Raw genomic sequence first — 19080 nt, 5'->3', positions numbered from 1 at the left:
TATGATTAAGATTGTTTTCCACCATGCGGAGCTAGTTAACGTTTCCCAAAGTGAGGTGACTGAGGCTTCGGGAGAATCCATAGCCTGAATCATCTTGTTCATGTGTTTAGTAAAGTGAGTAACATTAGTACTCATATCTGATATATATGTACAACATTGGGTATGAATAATGGCTCAAGTTCCTCCTTGTGCAGCCGTCGGAATATCTAAGGCCAATCTGTTTTGAAAAACCACCTTTCTAATTTGTATTTGTTCAGTATTAAGGGCTGAAAGTTAGTCAAAGCATCAGCTGATTGTAACATCTGATCTGTAGTTCCCAGAGAGGAAACGAATATTGTAGCCAGATAATCATACCAGTGAAATACAGATCTTGCCCAGTGAGTTTTAAGGTGTAGCAAATTAGTAGGCTTCTCTGAAAACTGAAGTGAAGTGACTCAGTTGTGTCCGACTCTTTGAGAGCCCATGGACTGTAGCCTACCAGGCTCCTCTGTCCATGGGATTTTCCAGGCGAGAGTACTGGAGTGGGTTGCCATTTCCTTCCCTCATAGCTCAGTTGGTAAAGAATCCGCCTGCAATGGAAGAGACCCCGGTTCCATTCCTGAGTCAGGAAGATACCCTGGAGAAGGGAAAGGCTACCCACTCCAGTATTCTGGCCTGGAGAATTCCATGGACTATACAGTGATTATACAGATGTGACGTTCACCTTCACTGAAAACTGAAGCCGTGGGTAAAAGTTAGACCTAGGGTACATCTTCCTATCCAGCCAGGGGGAAGCCACACCCACAGGTAAGAGCCACATATCCAGTAGGTCCCATTTGGAGTAAACCAGTGTGACTGAGGGATCCAATCCCAATCAGTTCCTGGCCAGGCAAAAGGAGGACCTAAGCTAGGATTGGAAAACACAGGAATGATTGTGCTGTATATTTCTTGAGGCAAACATCCCAGTTGCGTCCAATCATTATAATTAAGTTGTCGGCGAACTTCTGGGGATGGCTCTATTTTTGCCCCAGCATATGGGAGCATTAGATAGTAGGTATCCCTTTTTAGGAGTTAGCCATATGACCTCATCCCGTATCTGATCAACATCAGGTAGAAAACCACCAGATCTAGACCCACTTACCTTCTTATGTGCAATGAAATAGTCTAAACCAAGTTAAAACATAATCAAAATTAAAAGTTACGTTATGTCCATAGTTACATCCGTCCATCTTAGGATTGTTAGATGTCATCTGATCAAGAAGAGGGGTCACATATGATTATTGTTGGTCAAAGTATTCTCAGAGTTGAAGAAAGTCCTTTCCTTGAAGTGGAGAAACCCACCATGGGAAGTCTTCAATTGATGAGGAGGGGAGTGCTCAGCAGACCCAGCAATTAGACTGATTGTGGAATGCAACGTAGGGATGAGTCCAGGACAGGAAGACACTCTCTTGAAAATCAAACGGCAGACTCAGGACTTTTGGAGTCAGCAGAAGCAAGTCCATCTGCATTCTCGGGCCCATCTCGGTTCCTGGCTCAAACAGGGGCTTGATGGACTCAAAGGCTGGGTCAGGAGTCAACCTCCTGGTAATGTCTGTTGAAAAGCTAAACGCTGAGTCACATAGTTAATTTTAAGGCTTCAGGATCTATCACGATATCTGTGCACAAAAACAGTCTGTCATAGGGACAGATCAGATGTTACAGTCTCTTCTTCTTAGGGGCAGTTTGCATCCTCATTAAAGCTACGGGTAAAGCTTTAAACCAATTGTCTTGTGTTTCCTGAGTTAGCTTATGCATTAGCTTTTTTTTCTACTTTTCCCGAAGATTAGGGTCTCCAGGAACAGTGTAAGTGATATTCTATTCCTAGAGCTTTCAACACCCCTTGAGTTATACAGCAGCTTTAAAGGTGGAGCATGGCTGCTCTGCACTTTAGAGTTTAAGATCCCACTTACATCATGAGGAGTCAGTGCAGTAAGATTTTGCCCATTCAGTAACCTCCAGCTTTAGTGGATACTGCTTTTGATGTGAAAATAGGTGAGGGTCATTGAGCTTGATAAAGACAGGAACAGCATTTTGTGCTCGACCCACAGTTTTTGCATCAGTTCACACTCTAGGATTTACAGTTTGTTCCATTAAAAAGAGCTGGTTCTATATCCATGAGAACAGAGGCCTGGACCGGGAGACTCTGGCACGATTAGAAACTCGTGAGAAAACAGCACAGAGTCCTAGCTGCCACTTAAAGGATGACTGACATAATAATGTTTGGCTCACCCAGACAGTCCCAAGTGGGCCAGGGGTTTCAGTGAGCACAGAGAAAGTTGCCCCAGTGTCTAAAAGGAGTCAACTGATTGACCCACCAGTTATTAATACCCAGGGTTCCTCAGGTGTAATTAGGATGGTAGCTTGTGTGGGGACCCCCTGGCACCTTCAGTCCAGATTGTCTTTAGAGTCCGACCCCTAGGGCCTACACCTCGGAGGGCAGTCTCTTCTCTAGTATGGTCCTTTACAGACCAGACCTGGAGCCAGGGGCTGCTTGGATGCCTGAGGGCAATCCAGCTTGAGATGCCCTTCCTTTCCACAGTAATAACAAGTCTTCCCCTTTTCACCTGGGTTCCTCTGGGCATTTTTCTTCAGGCTGTCTCAGAGCAGATCTAACAGCCATTGTTGGGGCTTCAGTCTTTTGCCTGGTTCTTTTTTGCCTCTTATTTTCCCCCTTATATTCTCTACCATAATATACCGTCTGAGCCAGCTGTAACAGTTTTTCTAAAGACTGATTTGATCCAAACACCTGTTTTTGTAACTTATGTCAGATATCTGGAGCTGACTGAGTGAGAAATCTATCTTTTAAGATCATTCCTCCTTCTGTACTTTCAAGATTGACACCAGTAAACTTGTGGAGAGCCTCCCATGGTCTAAACTAGGAGTTTATCAGGAGTTTCCTTCTCTCCCTGGTCTATGTCAGCAAACTCAGCATAGTTTAAAGTCTTAGCAATCCCTCCAGTTCATTTCCACAGATTCCACAAAAGAATATCTAAGGAGTTGAGACAAAAGCCACCAGAGAGCCTCCTCTGGTCTACTAAGAGCTAGAGCTACCAAAGGAAGAAGCCCACTGTACTTCCCATCTGAACAGATCCTGCAGTTCCGAATCTGTGCCCTCAAAAACCTCATGGTCACCAACAGTGCTTCTATCCATATAGATAGGAGGCACAGCCATGACAAAGACTCACTTTCAGGTCGCTGGCCCCTGGGGCAGGCAGCCAAACTAGTAATCTCCAGCCTGAAAGACATTCCTGGAGCTAGAGTTCCACCTCGCTCCATACATGCTCCTGGTACCTTTCTAGCAAGGCTTGCCTAGTCTAGCAAGGCTAAGCGCTTCCATACATGGGGTCTAAGTAAAAGTACACAATAACAGCATGGATCACAAGTCCCTTGAAAGTCTACGGTCTGACAGATTAGCTTAGTAGTTCTAATTCCCCACGCAATTATGAAGTGGTCAAAGAGACCAGGAAAAGCTGACGAAGCAAGGAAAATTTGGTCCACATGCTTCGCCCATTTCTGCCTGCTCCCCTCGCAGGGATGTTGGGTGTCTCTTTGCATTGGCAGGTCGGTTAAAACCCCGATAAGTCTCCCCTTTGGGGTGCTGCCTTCAGTCATTACGAGGCCTTGTGAAACTGTAGAGCAAGGCTCAATGCTCGCTTCACACAGGGAGTGTCATTCATTCACTCAAGCACACCGTTGAGTTAGTAAAACAGAACACGTGTGTACTGAGAAAGCAGAGAGGCTAGAACTCTGAGTGTTCTTACCTTGTCCTGAAGATCCTGGACGAGCCCCCGAGATGATAGCTTATGGTGAATGGTGTGGGATTCTTGATCTCTGAAGAAGATTTAGCTTCGGGACCAGGAACCAGGCTTGATCAGTCAAGAGATTTCGTGTAGCAGAGATTTATTCAAGTATTGTCGACTACAAATTGGCACTTACCAAGAGCATTGCCAATGATTGAACAACAAACGCATTTGCCATCTGCCTCTACAGAGATTGAACCCGGTGCTGCTTATAGCTTTTGACCTTCAACAACCCCTGAGGGAGTTCAGGGTGGAGTGAGGCACTGTGCTCCAGGGAATCTGGTGGGACAGGTCTTTAGATAGTTGGATGTTTTTAGGAACAGACTTTATGATCTCAATCCTTACATCTCCTCATATCTAGAGAAGCAGTAAATCCCTTCATGGTGACATCAGATCCTCATGACTAACAAAAACCTTTCGTAAAATGAGTGCCTCACGGCACTGAACTGCCCCTTCACCAAAACCTTATGGATTGACTTTCCCCCACTGCCGCTTTGGAGCAGTCTCTCAGAGCTATCTGAAATGCTGCCTCCCAGGCTGTGGTGCTCATTTTGCCCCAGATAAAACTTAACTCACAACCCTCAAGTTGTGCACCTTTTTTTTTCTCTTGGTCGACAGTATGAGAAGGGACAGAGAAATCTTCTGACACAGACATCAGAAGGGGGACAGAGTGCCCCCCTCGCTAGTGTTAGCAAGGGAGTTATATACTTTTAAAATTAGTTATTCCAATAAATCAAAAGAATCTCTCCAGGTTGTAAAGATCTTACTAGACCCACCAGGAAGGAGAAACTGTCCTCAAGCAGGATACATTGTTGTTATATAATCCTTAGTACAGAGTTTAAACTGAGTTGTTTGTTGTGTAATCATCAGTTCCGGGCTTAAAGAAAAAAAAAAAAAGTTTTATGTGACTAAAGACTAAGGAATGTAGAGAAAAAAACAAGTGTTTGTCCTTTCCTCCTCCTTGAGAATTCCAGACCCCTATCTCCACTTTGAGAGCCCCAGACCCCTTTCTCCTCCTCGGGGACCCGGGACTTCTTATCAATCTGCCTAGGAATCGACTCTCTCAAACAGAGGCTGGGATTTTGGCAACAATACCACTGGAGTTAAGGGGAAATATGTCAGGATGGTATCCTCCCCTGGGCTATACTATGGAGTGTTGTAGAAGGGATAGTAGGAGCAGTACTGTGGCCTTCCCCCACCCCCATATCAAGAAGGGAGAGGAGAGAAGTCAGGGTGGGAGCATTGGCATTGATCTCAATTTGCCCCCACACTGAAGTAGGAGATTTGAGGTAGGAGATTGATGCGCACCAGGTTGGAAATTCACATTCAGCCAGTCTCTTCTTTGCGTTTCCTGATGCAAGAGTTAGGTGGGCTCCAGTTGAGGACTATACAATCAGTCCCCTGTTGGCTCTGAGAAAAGGAAGTAACAGAAACGGGGTAAACAGCCAGTCTTTGTCTCCTGTAAACATCTCCAGGGAACAATCATGGCAAGGACAGTTCAGTTCAGTTCAGTCCCTCAGTCGTGTCCGACTCCTTGCGACCCCATGAACCACAGCACACCACACCTCCCTGTCCATCACCAACTCCCGGAGTCCACCCAAACCCATGTCCATTGAGTCGGTGATGCCACCCAACCATCTCATCCTCCGTCGTCCCCTTCTCCTGCCCTCAATCCTTCCCAGCATCAGGGTCTTTTCAAATGAGTCAGCTTTTCGCATCAGGAGGCCAAAGTATTGGAGTTTCAGCTTCAGCATCAGTCCTTCCAATGACTATTCAGGACTCATTTCCTTTAGGATGGACTGGTTGGATCTCCTTGCAGTCCAAGGGACTCTCAAGCGTCTTCTCCAACACCACAGTTCAAAAGCATCAATTCTTCGGCGCTCAGCTTTCTTTATAGTTCAACTCTCACATCCATACATGACCACTGGAAAAACCATAGCCTTGACTAGACAGACCTTTGTTGACAAAGTAATGTCTCTGCTTTTTAATATGCTCTCTAGGTTGGCCATAACTTTCCTTCCAAGGAGTAAGCGTCTTCTGATTTCAGGACTGCAATCACCATCTGCAGTGATTTTGGAGTCCCCCAAAATAAAGTCAGCCACTGTTTCCCCATCTATTTGCCATGGGACAAATGGGACCGGATGCCATGATCTTAGTTTTTCTGAATGTTGAGCTTCAAGCCAACTTTTTTCCCCTCTCCTCTTTCACTTTCATCAAGAGGCTCTTTTGTTCTTCTTCACTTTCTGCCATAAGCGTGGGATCATCTGCATATCTGAGGTTATTGATATTTCTCCTGGCAATCTTGATTCCAGCTTGTGCTTCCTCCAGGCCAGCGTTTCTCATGAAAAACTTTGGCAAGGACAAAGTGAGGCAAAATCCCTTTCTGAGTAAAGGATAAGGGAGACACTGCACATGCGCAGAAAGGCTCCTTGAAGTCAAAAGTCAGGGGGATAACTACAGGCCATAATGAGTCTTGCTCCTTCCAGAAGCCTTCACTTCAAGATCCATCTTGGCTGAGGGGTATGTGCACACCCCAGAAGAGGGTTCCAGGGTACCTCAGGTGTGAAAAAAGGAACCAGGTAATTGGCCTGAAGGAAGACCAAGGACCCAGAAGAACTGACCTATATAAATGACTTAGCCACCTCTTTACTGTGCTTCTCCTCACTAGGGGGGACACCCACACCCTTTCTCTCCAGGTATGCATCTCTGCCTTGCTTCTAGCTCAAATAAACAAACTGTTTCTCTATGTGCTCTCCCACTTGTTGTTGTGCTATGTCTCTAATAATAAGCTTTACACCTGCATTTACAGTTTCTGCCTCCGTGATAAACGTGTTTTCCACTGGGGACAAAGATCCAGGGAAAATTAGCTTCTAGCCTCTAGCCCTTGCTGGTTTGGTGGCTAGGATTCCTGGTTTTCATCCAGGCTACCCAGGTTCAATTCGTGGGCAGGGAATTAAGATCTCACTTCATGCCACCGTTCTCTTCTGCCTTGCCAAGATCAACACCAGTCCCTCCAAACAAAATAGTTAAGTGCTATCAACAAAAATTAGTTTATTTATTTATGTTTTGGCCCCGCTGTGTGGCTTGTGGGATCTCAGTTCCCCAAGCAGTGATTGAACCTGGGCTATGGCAGCTAAAGCCTGGAATTCTGACCACAAGACCACCAGGGAACTCCCCCAAAATTAGTTATAAATTGATACGACCAATGGATGTTTTCTCTGTCTAATGTAATGTGTCAATAAAAACATCTTCTAGGACATTTTATTATTCATAATTCCTCATAAAATGAAATCTAATAATTATCCTATTTGAAATGATCTGGCCCTGCGCTCTGGTGTTCTTTATATCTTTGTGCCCTGAGATCAGTCACATCTGTTTTGGGCCCCAGTTCTACATTCTGGGCAGTAGAGGGCTGGACTTTGTGACTACCCAATAATAGTGTGAAATTTTTCCATTAGAAATCTGGATGTAAATTAAATAAACTATCATTGCTTTGTATCTACTGACACATGTAAATAATCGTAGCTGTTGGTTCAGAGGTCCCTGCTCAGTGGTTGTGGTTTAGTTGTTAAGTCGTATCTGACTCTTTGCTACCCCATGAAATATAGTCTGCCAGGCTCCTCTGTCCATGGGGTTCCCCATCAAGAATACTGGCCTGGGTTGCCACTTCCTGCTCCAGGGGACCTTTCCAACCCAAGGATCAAATCCAGGTCTCCCACACTGCAGGCGTTCTCCTGCAATGCAGGTGGATATTTGACCAACTGAGCCACCAGGAAACCCTGCTCAGTAAATACTGTAAAATATTTTCCACCTACTAAAGGAAGGCATGCAAGACAAGACTGATCAGAAGACTGGGTATTACTCCTTGCGTGTGTGTGTGTGTGTGTGTGTGTGTGTGTGTGTGTGTACTCAGTCACTCAGTTGTGTCTGAGTCTTTGTGACCCCATGGACTGTAGCCCACCAGGTTCCTCTGTCCGTGGGATTCTCCAGGCAAGAATACTGGAGTGGGTTGCCATTTCCTCCTCCAGGGGATCTTCCTGACCCAGGGATCGAACCCAAGTCTCCTTCGTCTCCTGCACTGCAGGTGGATTTTTCACCACTGAGTCATTGGATAAGCCCACTCCTTGCATCTACTGTAGGACAAAAAGGTACTCATTGTTACATCCTTAGCTGCAGATGTGAAAATATTCTGACCTTGTATTCGTCCTTGTTTTCAACTAGATACCCACATACTCGTGAAGATTTGAGACTGGCCTGCTCCAGAATGCAGGGCAGCCGGTGGTAGAGTTTAAGAGGAGACTGCTCTTCCTATTTAAAGTGGCAGTTCTCCAGCACTTTCAAGTCACATCACTCTGCCCCATCCAACTCTCTTTAGAAGTTATCACCTTTTAACAATGTTTATTGCCTTTCTTCTACATCAGAATGTCAGGTCCAGGAAGTTAGGAGTTTGGGGGTTGCTTTGTTCAACCAAACATTAAGTATCAAGAGCAGTGACTGGTGATCAACAGATTATTGTTGAATGAATAAATAGGGTCCTATATACTCAGAAGTTCTCCATCTCTAGTATTTTCTGCATTACTCTACAAAATCAAATTTATAACTAGTCGTGTCATCCAGAGATGCTCGCAGAGTCTTTTAGAGGGAATAATTAATCTTTTAACAAAATGAATACAGCACATACAGAGTTTTGTTGCACTCTACATGTGTGGTAAAGATACTAAAAATAAAGCATCTGAATACATATGTGAGAAGCAGAAATCACTGCAGTATCAGCATGAACAGAAATGAGCAAACAGGAAATGAATAAGATAATGTCTGATAAAAAGGAAGGCTATGAAGAAAACAAATGCATAGTGAGGAGTTAGAGAGTTGTGGGGTAGGTCAGGGAAGAAAAACATCTGAGGAAAATGCATTTGAGTGATAATATCTTTTATGTGGATTTTAAAAACATGATACAAATGAACTTATTTACAAAACAGAAATAAACTTACAGAGGTAGAAAACAAATTTATGGTTACCAAAGGGAGGTGGGGAAGAGGGTTAAATTGGAAGTTTGAGATTAAATTATACACAAAGCATAAGTGAAATAAAGAACAAAGCTCTACTATATTAATCAGGAAAATTAAACTGTTAGATGGTGAGATGGACAGGTAAGCCTGGTGTGTGGCAGTCTATGGGGTAGTAAAGACTTGGACACGACTTGGTGACTGAACAATGACAACTGTTAGATAAATATCTAAATGTAAAAAGAAAAAGTCTGCATGGAGAAAAGTACAGTCCTGTCCTTGAATGGGCTAAGAAAATCTTTGGGCCCAGCCCAGATACTCCACCCACTAGTGGGATGATCAAGAAGGCAGGTGCTCCGTGGCCTTGACAGTTTCTTTCTCTGTTTTCCTCTTCTTTTTTTTTTTTTTTTTTTTTACCAATAAAGACAGCTTTTATTTCTTAATAGAGGAAGGCAATTGAGAAAAGTAAGGCCTTGACGCTTTCTGTGGCCTCTGTCAAAGGTGCTCTGCCTCCAAGGCTCACCCCGTCACACCACTCATGCACCTGCTCAAATGTCTTTTATTTTCTTTTTAAAAAAAATTATTGAAATGCAGTTGATTAGCCATGTTGTTTTAGTTTCAAGTGCACAGTAAAGTGATTCAGTTATATAGTCATTATTCTTACATTCTCTTCCATTGTATGTTATTACAAGATGCAGGGATGGTGGTTCCACTACATCCTCATTCAATGTGCCTATTTGTCACGTTGCGCAGAAGACAAACGGATCTTGGAGAAGGACAGTGGATTATCAAAAACTTAACCAGGTAGTGTCTCCAACAGCAGCTGCTATACCAGATACAGTTTTGTTGCTTGACCAAATGAACACATCCTTTGGTACTTGGCATGTAGATACTTACCTGGTAAATGCCTTTTTAAAAATCAGTACTGTTAGTAAAGACCAGCAAAAGCAGTTTTCTTCCACTGGCAAGGCCAGCTATATACCTTCACTGTCCTACCTCAGAGGTAGATCAACTCTCCAGGCCTATGTCATAATTTAGTTTGTAGGGATTTTGGTCCACTTTCCCTTCCACAAGACATCACATCACATGTCTTCATGCTCAGTCACTTTAATCATGTCTGGCTCTTTGTGACACTATGGACTGTAGCCTGCCAGGCTCCTCTGTCCATGGGATTCTCCAGGTAAGAATATTGGAGCGGGTTGCTGTGACCTCCTCCAGGGGATCTTCCCAACCCAGGGATCGAACCCACGTCCCTTACATCTGTTGCATTGGCAGGCAGGTTCTTTACCACTGGGGCCACCTGGGAACCCCACATTGGTCCATTACATGGATATTATGCTGATTAGACCTAACGGACAAGAGTGAGCGACTACTCTAGACTTGTGGATAAGATATTTGTGTGTCAGAAGACGGGAAATGAATCTGAAAATAAACGTAGGGGCCTTCTATCTCAGTGAGATTACTAGGGGTCCAGTGGTGGGGGGGGGGCTTGTGGAGATACTCCTTCTAACCTCTTGAAGAATAAGTTTTGCATCTGGCTCGTCCATAAGCAAAAAGGAGGGACAACACCTAGGGCCTCTTTGGACATCAGAAGCAACACAGTCCTCATCTGGATGAGCTACTCTGGCCTATTTACCAGGTGATTCAAAATTAATGGCTACCAAAGTGGGAGGGCTTCCCTTGTGGCTCAGCTGGTAAAGAATCCGCCTGCAATGCAGGAGACGTGGGTTTGATCCCTGGGTTGGGATGATCCCCTGGAGAAGGCAAAGGCTACCCACTCCAGTATTCTGGCCTGGAGAATTTCATGGACTGTATAGTCTGTGGGGTCGCAAAGAGTTGGCGCCACTGAGTGACTTTCACTTTCACTTTTGAAGTGGGAGGGATTAATTGGGAGTATGGGATTAACAGATGCACATTACCATACATAAAATAGATAAACAACAGGCACCTACTGTATAGATAGCACAGAGAACTAACTATATTCAGTATCTTGTAATAACCTGTAATAGAAGAGAATGTAAAAATAATGACTGTATAACTGAATCACTTTACTGTGCACTTGAAACTAATACAACATTGCTAATCAACTGCATTTCAATATAAATTGTTTAAAAAGAAAAAAAGACATTTGAGCAAGTACATGAGTGGTGTGACGGGGTGAGCCTTAGAGGCAGAGCACCTTTGGCAGGGGCCACAGTAAGTGTCAAGGCCATGGAGTACCTGCCTTCTTGGTCATCCCACCACTGGGTGGCGTCTCTGGGCTGGGGCCAAAGATTTTCTTAGCCCATTCAAGGACAGGACTGTACTTTTCTCCATTTCTTTTTACATTTAGATATTTATCTAAGTTTGTTGTTGTTGTTCAGTCACCAAGTCATGCCTGAGTCTTCACGACCCCATAGACTGCAGCATGGCCGGCTTCCCTGTCCATCTCACCATCCACAGTTTAATTTTCCAGACTAACTGAAACATTAAGTTAGTTTTAATATGATTAGCACTGATGGCACCTACCACCCAAAAGAAAAGGTATGGCCTTAACAATAATTCCATCTAACCACGTGTTTCCTCAATTCCTGGCCCTGCCTGTCCTCAACTGAGGTAAACATCATCCTAAATACCAAGTTCACTGATTTTTTATTTCCTTTTAATATAATTTTATCACAACTATACAACATGCTAAATAATTCTTTTTAATTTTATAGAAGTGTGTTACGCTTTTTATACTATTTCGGGAATCACAGTTTCTTTTTTTTTCCCCTTAAATTCATCCCTATTGTTGGGTACTGTTCTGGTTCATTCATTTTGACTCCATTCACTTTTGTTTCCAGGTTTTGCTATCGTGAACAAGATACCAAGCATATTCTATGTTTCATGTGCAAGTGGTTCTCTTAGATATATTCCTGAGCACGGACAGGATAGAATGTGAGGACTGTAAATATTCACTGCAGGAGGAAATGCCAACTATTTTCTGAAGTGGTCACACTGATTTATATTCCTTCAACAGGGCAAGAAGATCCTGTATTTATATATCCTCTCCAACAGTCTGTTTTGTCAGACATAATTTTTGCAAGTTGAATGGGTGTTAAATGTTACCTCATTATTTGTATTTCCCTGATCACTAATGACTTTGAACATCTCTTCATATGATTATTGGCTCCGTCTTTCTTCTCTGAAATAGTCTAATAGACTTAGCTTTTTAAAAACATAACCATAGTACTATTATCACACTGACATTAACAATGATTCCTGGTGCTGTGATTAGACTAGTATGCATACCAAACATGCTTCCACTGATTCCATTTCTTCTTTCATGTATTCATTCAACAAACACCCAGACCAGGACTATAGGGGCAGAAAGAGAATCTGGGATAATCAGAGACTCTAACCATCTAAGAAAGTAAAAATTAGCTAAGAATGTAAAAGTATGCTCTGCCATTCGTAAGGCTGGGGGAACAGACACAGATAAAGTCAGATGAAAATTAATAGGAAACATTATTTCTTTCAAGGATGTCCTGTATCTGTAATGCCATAAAGAACTCCTGCTTTGAGGGACTGCTGCTTTTTCACTCACTGAGAAACTTTGTTCTGTACAATCATAAAGTATCAGAAACTGTTTGATATCAGTATAGATAAAACATCCCACTCTTGCTGAAGATTTTAAGTCACTTACACACAAAAGAGCAGCTAAGGTTTCCAACCCCAGTGCAGAGACAGGGGGTATCTAGATAGAAAATTCCATATCTATCTTAACTTTATGGTTTCCAAGGAAACAGGATTCTCAATTCACTTTATAGTCCACATACAGCCCTGCTTTGCTTTGAGTTTACCAAAACACTGCTTCATTCACATTTCATCTGAACTTCACCATTCCTCAGAATTTCATAACTCCATTTTTTCTTTTGTTCAGTGAACCACTCCTTGGTTCCTCTGGTGTGTGGTCTCCCTCACTGACTGATAAATTTGTCAGACTACAGATTAATCCCAGATGTTCTTAGGATAATTGGAATAGGACACCCGTATACTCCAGATTGTTAAACCGAGGCCCAGATGGAATGTCACTAGACTGAGCGCATCCAGCAAGTTCACACCTGAGCTCCTCCAAACACCTTCCTTACTTGAGGATTCAGAAGGGCCTGCAGTGGGATACAGAGCCCTCTACCTCTGTCAGGAGGATTCCATGAAGGAGATATTGGAACTTGGTTTTGAAAAATATGTAGGCATTCCCAGGAGAAAGGCAGCATGACTTCTTCTTCATCTGCCCCAGTGACATCTCCCAGAGGGCAAGGGCATCTCCAGGATTTCCTTACTGGAAGTGACAAGGGGCAACAAACAGGTTCAACGGCAGAAGCGGTCTTGTCTTATTTTTTAATTTTTTTATTTTCCATTTATTTTTATTAGTTGGAGGCTAATTACTTTACAATATTGAAGTGGTTTTTGTCATACATTGACATGAATCAGCCATGGATTTACAAGTATTCCCCATCCCGATCCCCCCCCTCCCACCTCCCTCTCCACCCGACGGTCTTGTCTTAAAGCTACATTTGCAAAGTAAGGGCACTATTGCTATATACATTTTATTTTATGAAAAAATAAAAGCAATTTTTCCTAAAATATTTTTATTGACATATTGTATTAGAGTAAGGGAAAATTTTTTAAAAATTGGTATAAACTTCTTTTAGCTGGGGTGGCTGGAGTGGGTATGTCGACAATGTCGATTTGGGAGCATCCAAATCCCACAGCCAACCCCACAAGCCCAGCAGAGGGGAAGCTTACACTGACTCCTTCCCCTTTTCCTCCAGTGCTGTATCCTAGGAGGGCCTGTAGGTCCCTGATTTCTTCCCTTTCGCCCCTCGTGGTATGTTCCAGGAGGAGCCTGCAAGCAGTCCGACTTCTCATCCCCTGTTATCTGCCAGGAGACAATAGCCACTGGCATCTCCGTGTCTTTCCAGAGGCCTCTCAGCTTCTCTGAACATCATTACACAGATCCATAGAGTTCAGAGCCAAAGACCCTTTCTCCAAGAAGCCCGCCAGAGAAACGCCCCCATTCTTGCTCCCCACCACCTGTGAGACAGGGCCACCGCTCCGCAACGTGAGTAGAGGCTTCCTCATCCTCTGTACGGAATGGACACTCCTCCAACATGGCGTACCCCACGGGGAATCGCAACTCTGGCGCGGCCACGTTCCCCGCCTGACCACGCTGCCGATGGGCACTGAAGGCCCCAGAACTTCGACTCCGTAACATGGCGATGTTGACTGTTGGTTGACTGCGGCTTCGAACGCGGTTTTGCGCCTGTGCAGAGCCACGCCCCTTCGTGTGTGAACCTCCCACCCAAACCCCGAGAAGGGGCGGTGCTAGGGGTGGTGACCGGAAGCGCCTGCAGTTTTCGGCCGCGGGTTAATAGTTGTTGTGAAGAGGATCCCGGTGCTCTGTGTCCGAGCGGTGTGAAGGTAAAGGGGACCCGGGGAGGGTGAGTGTTGGGGAATTCTGTCTGGTCAGTGATGGAGTCGGTTGTCTGGATATAGCTGGGTGATTCGCCTTTTATTTTTCAGGCTTTCCTCTTTTCTCATATCAATGTTAAGATCTTAAAGTTCACTCAGAGACCCACAGGGTTGGGTGCTTTATATTTTAAGTGTTTTCTAAGAGTGGATTTTTTTTTTTTTTTTTTGGGTCCATGAGTTATTTAGAAGTGTGCTTTCATTTTGCAAAAGTTTATCTTTTTACTAGACTTCTAAGTTTTCTTTGGTTAGAAAAATGTCTGCATGAAGCTCATTTCTTGAAATCTGAGGGGACTCATGGCCTAGTCCTTGGTGAATTTTTAATGAATGTTCCATGTATAATTCGAAAATAATATTTAATTGTTTAGCTATCACTTGTGTTGTACAAAATTTGTACTTTTTTGTTTGCTTATTCTCTTACAGAGAAGGGAGAGATTAAGTCTTCACTGTGATAAGGATTTTATTCATTTCTTCTTCCGCTGTCCATGATCCAGTTTGAATTGTTTGGTATGAAGTGGTGAGTCTTAGATCGAGGTGCATATATTTGATGCTCAGTTCCTTAAGCACTGTTTGTTAAAAAGACTGCAGTTCCTCCACTGACTCCTCTGGTACCTTTGTCAAAAATAAATTTGCCATACTTTTGTGCAGCTACTTCTAGATTCTTTGTTATGTTCCATTTGTCTATGTGTCTGTTTGCTTTTATCGTGAATGTACGTTGAATTTTGTCAATACCATGTGAATTTATATGGTTTTTCTTCTTCAGCCCGTTAATATGGGGGAATCCCCTTATTGAGTTTTGAATATTGAACCAGCCTTACATTCCTGGAATAAACTTCACTTGCCTGTGGTGTATAATTCTTTTTTATATATATTGCAGGAATTATTAATTAATGCTTTTTTTGAGGATTTTTGTGTCCAAGTTTGTGACAGAGATTGGTCTGTAGTTTTCTTTTTCTGTCCTGTCTTTGGTTTTAGTATTAGGATAATACTTATCTCAGTAACTGAGTTAGGAAGTGTTCTCTCCTCTTCTGTTTTCTGAAAGAGATTATGTAGATGATATTTTTTCTTTTAATGTTCAGTAGAATTCTCCAGTGAAACCATCTGGGCCTGGAGATTCCTTTTGGAAGCTTTTGATTATGGCTTCAATTTCTGCAGTAGTTAAATAACTGTTCAGGTTATCTATTTAGTGTCTGTTCAGAGTACCTACATATTTAATAGTGGGTAAATTGTAGGAGTCTATGTTTTGTGAGAAAATTGGACTATTTCATCCATGTTGTTGAATTTATGTGCATAAAGTGGTGTGCGATATTCCCTTACTTTCAATGACTACAGAATCTATAGTTATATCTCCTGTTTCATTTCTGATATTGGTAATTTGTGTCTTCTCTCTTTTTATCTTTGTCAGTCTTGCTAGAGGATTACCAATTTGATTGTCTTTTCAACAAACCAGCTTTTAGTTTCATTGATCTTTCTCTATTTTCAATTTTATTGATTTCCACTCTTACATTTATTACTTGCTTCCTTTGATTGCTTTGGGTTTTCTTTGCTCTTCTTTTTCTAGTATCTTATGGTGGGAGCTTACCTTATTGATTTAATACCTTAATTCTTTTCTGATATAAACATTTAGGATTATAAATTTACCTTTCAACACTGCTTTATCTGCATCCCAAATTGTGATATGTTGTATTTTCATTTTCATTCATTACTTTTTAATTTCCCTTGAGACTTCCTCTTTGATCCATGGGTTATATAGAAATGTGTTGTTTAATTTCCAAAGTTTGGCAACTTTCCTGTTACCTGTTATTGATTTCTAGTTTGATGCTGTTATAATCAGGGAACATAAGCTGTATGATTTCAATTTGTCAAAGTTTGTTTTGTGACCCTGGAGAGTGTCACACAGGTGCTTGAAGAGAATGCGTGTTCTATTAGTGTTTGGCTGGAGTAGGATGGATATGCTCAGTTAGGACTCTTTTCTTGGTCCTTTGATTAAGGGGTGCAGGCTTTTCTTAGAGCTTTGTTGTCTGTGCCTGTTGATGGTTCTGAGTTATAAGCTTCTCTAGTGGCCTGTTTGTGATACATGTCAGGGATAAGGAAACCCGGGGAACTCACTACAGTTGTTCCTTAGGCCCTGAGATCTGTGGACCGGGCCTTTTCTTTTTAACTTTGAGTCTTTCTATTTGTATTTGTTGTTATGTCATTTCCCCCGCCCCCTCCCCCTCCCGGGTCTCTTCCACATTCATTATTCTGTTCCATCTGTATTTTCCTGTATTGTTTGTAAATTTAAATTTTGCTAGGGAAGCACCTGTTTCACATCAATACAAACTATGTTGCTATACAGTTATGCATAATATCCTACAATAACTACTTTGAAACACTGCCTTATCTGGGAATGATTCTCATTCTGTCTTCCCTCTCTGTATATGTGTGCGTATGTGCCTGTGTGTGTGTGTGTGTGTGTGAGAATATATATGTCTTTTAACTCTTCTTTATCTCATTTGCTAGGGAGTTATCTATGACGTAGGTCATTTTAAAGGACCAGCTCTTTGTTTTCTTTAAACTCCTATTATATTCTTTTGATTTATTTAAGGCTTTTCTTAATTACTATTTTCCTTTGCGGGGGGGGGTTGCTTAATTTTGTTTTTTTTTCTATGTTTTAGAGTGAATACTTAGCTCTCTTTTGTTCTTGTTCGTTTTTTTATTTATTATTTTATTGAAGGGTAATTGCTTTACAGGATTTTGTTGTTTTCTCAGCATGAGAAAACCTCAACCTCAACATGAATCAGCCATAGATAGGTATATGTGCATCCCCTCCCTTTTGAATCTCCCTCCCAATCCCACCTCTCTAGGTAGATACAGAGCCCCTGTTTGAGTTTCCTGAGCCAGACAGCAAATTCCTGGCGGCTATCTATTTTACATATGGTAGTGTAAGTTTCCATGTTACTCTTTCCATACATCTCACCCTCTCCTCCCCTCTCCTCATGTCCTTAAGTCTGTCCTCTATGTCTGTTTCTCCACTGTTGTCCTGTAAACAAATTCTTCAGAACCATTTTTCTAGATTCTGTATGTGTGTGTTAGAATACGATATTTATCTTTCTCTTTGTTCTAGGTTCATCCACCTCATACACCCTGAGGAAACCAGGGTTGAAAAAGACATGTATCTATCTCTCTTTTGTTTTATCTATTTATTTGTATAGAATATTTACTTTGTTGGTCTTTGGGGGCAATTTGATACATCACCAGTGTATTACAGCTGAGCCATTAATCTTGTAGCTTCACCACTGTTAACTGGTTCATTTTTATGACACTGCTGAAAAATCAGCTGTTTCTATAGAGATTAAAGATAAAAACTTCTTGAGAAATGTGCAAGTTCCTTTTGTATACCTACAGAAGATTTTCCCACTCTATTAGATTTTTCATCTCTCACAATATGTATTTTCTTTAAATTAGTGGTAACTGGTTTTGCTGTATTTTTTACCTTGCTCTATGGAATACATTCTTGGACTTCTGCCCTTTTGGTTTGTCCATGGCCATGGGTATCAGAGACCCTCATGCAGCTGCTCAAGCTCCAGGTGACGCCATTTGCACCTGTTATATTTATTTTTAATTAAAAGTAAAGCCATTAAAATATATACATCTCACTCTGTATACAACTTTAGCATGTTCCATGACTTCTGGTAAAAATTGTGTAGCCTTTGTATTGATTTCTGACTTTGATCCTGGGTTATTTAGGAAAGTGTTCTTTTTCTTTTTTCTTTTTCCCTTGTGGCTCAGTGGGTAAAGAATCTGCCTGCAATGTGGGAGACCTGGGTTCGATCCCTGGGTTGGGAAGATCCCCTGGAGAAGGGAAAGGCTACCGACTCCAGTATTCTGGCCTGGAGAATTCCATGGACTGGATAGTCCATGTGGTTGCAAAGAGTTGGACACGACTGAGGGACTTTCACTTTCTTTTTCTTTTAAAGCAGATTTATTTATTTAGTTATATAAAAGAGACATACATATATATATATATATATATATATTCAGTACCTTAAAATTCATGAATTTGAAGTGTACGGTTCAGTGATTTTTAGTACATTCACAGAATTGTTTAGTCAACACCACAGTATAATTTTAGAATGTTTTCAATACCCCAGAGAGAAACTTTTCACGCATTAGCAGACATTCATCATTCATGCCACCCTACATCCCCAGCCCTAGGGAACTTCTAATCAGTTTTCTGTCTCATGTGTTTGCCTATTCTGGACATGTCATATATATGAAATCATAAAATATGTGGTCTTTTGCGACTGACTTCTTTCCCTTAAGATAATGATTTCAAGGTTCATTTATGTTACAGCATGTATTGGTACTTCTTTTTTTATTGCCAAATAATATTCCATTGTATGCACACAGCAAATTTTGTTTATCTGTTCATCAGTTGGTCGACATTTAAGTGGTTTCCTCTTTTTGGCTACTATGACTAATACTGCTGTGAATATTTGTGCACAAGTTCTGGAGTGGACATGGCCTTTCATTTCTCTTGGTAGATACTAGGAGTAGAACTGCTGGGTCATACGATGACTGTATATGGGTAGCATTTTGAGGAACTGCCAGCCTATTTTTCAGAGTGGCTACCATTTTAAAATTTTACCAGTAATGTCTGAGAGCTCAAATTTATTCACATCTCACCAGCGTTAGTTACTGTCTTTTTTTTTTAGCCATCCTAGTGTATATGAAATGGTTTGCTAATGAATAGAACATTTTTGGTTTTGATTGTATTTCCT

General features: G+C 41.9%; 1 protein-coding gene and 1 pseudogene across 4 annotated transcripts in view; one reads left to right on the top strand and one right to left on the bottom strand.

The window, feature by feature from the left end:
- The first annotated feature begins 13936 nt into the window (after nucleotides 1-13936).
- The window catches only part of ZNF81 (zinc finger protein 81), a 101420-nt gene continuing 96276 nt past the window's right edge, over nucleotides 13937-19080 (top strand). For 2 of the 4 annotated variants that reach the window (XM_061137418.1, XM_061137415.1), the window contains exons 1-2: nucleotides 13937-14269; nucleotides 14741-14834. The gene's annotated coding sequence lies outside the window, so the exon portion shown is untranslated. Of the gene's footprint in view, nucleotides 14270-14740; nucleotides 14852-19080 lie in introns of all 4 variants that reach the window. The other 2 variants (XM_061137417.1, XM_061137416.1) reach the window with 2 other exon arrangements.
- On the bottom strand, nucleotides 17540-19079 carry LOC133052499 (ribosomal biogenesis factor-like; annotated as a pseudogene).

The sequence above is a fragment of the Dama dama genome, chromosome X, assembly GCF_033118175.1.
Source record: "Dama dama isolate Ldn47 chromosome X, ASM3311817v1, whole genome shotgun sequence".
Taxonomy (NCBI): Eukaryota; Metazoa; Chordata; class Mammalia; order Artiodactyla; family Cervidae; genus Dama; species Dama dama.
Note: the sequence above shows the minus strand (reverse complement) of the source record. Positions and strands in the feature narration are given on the sequence as shown.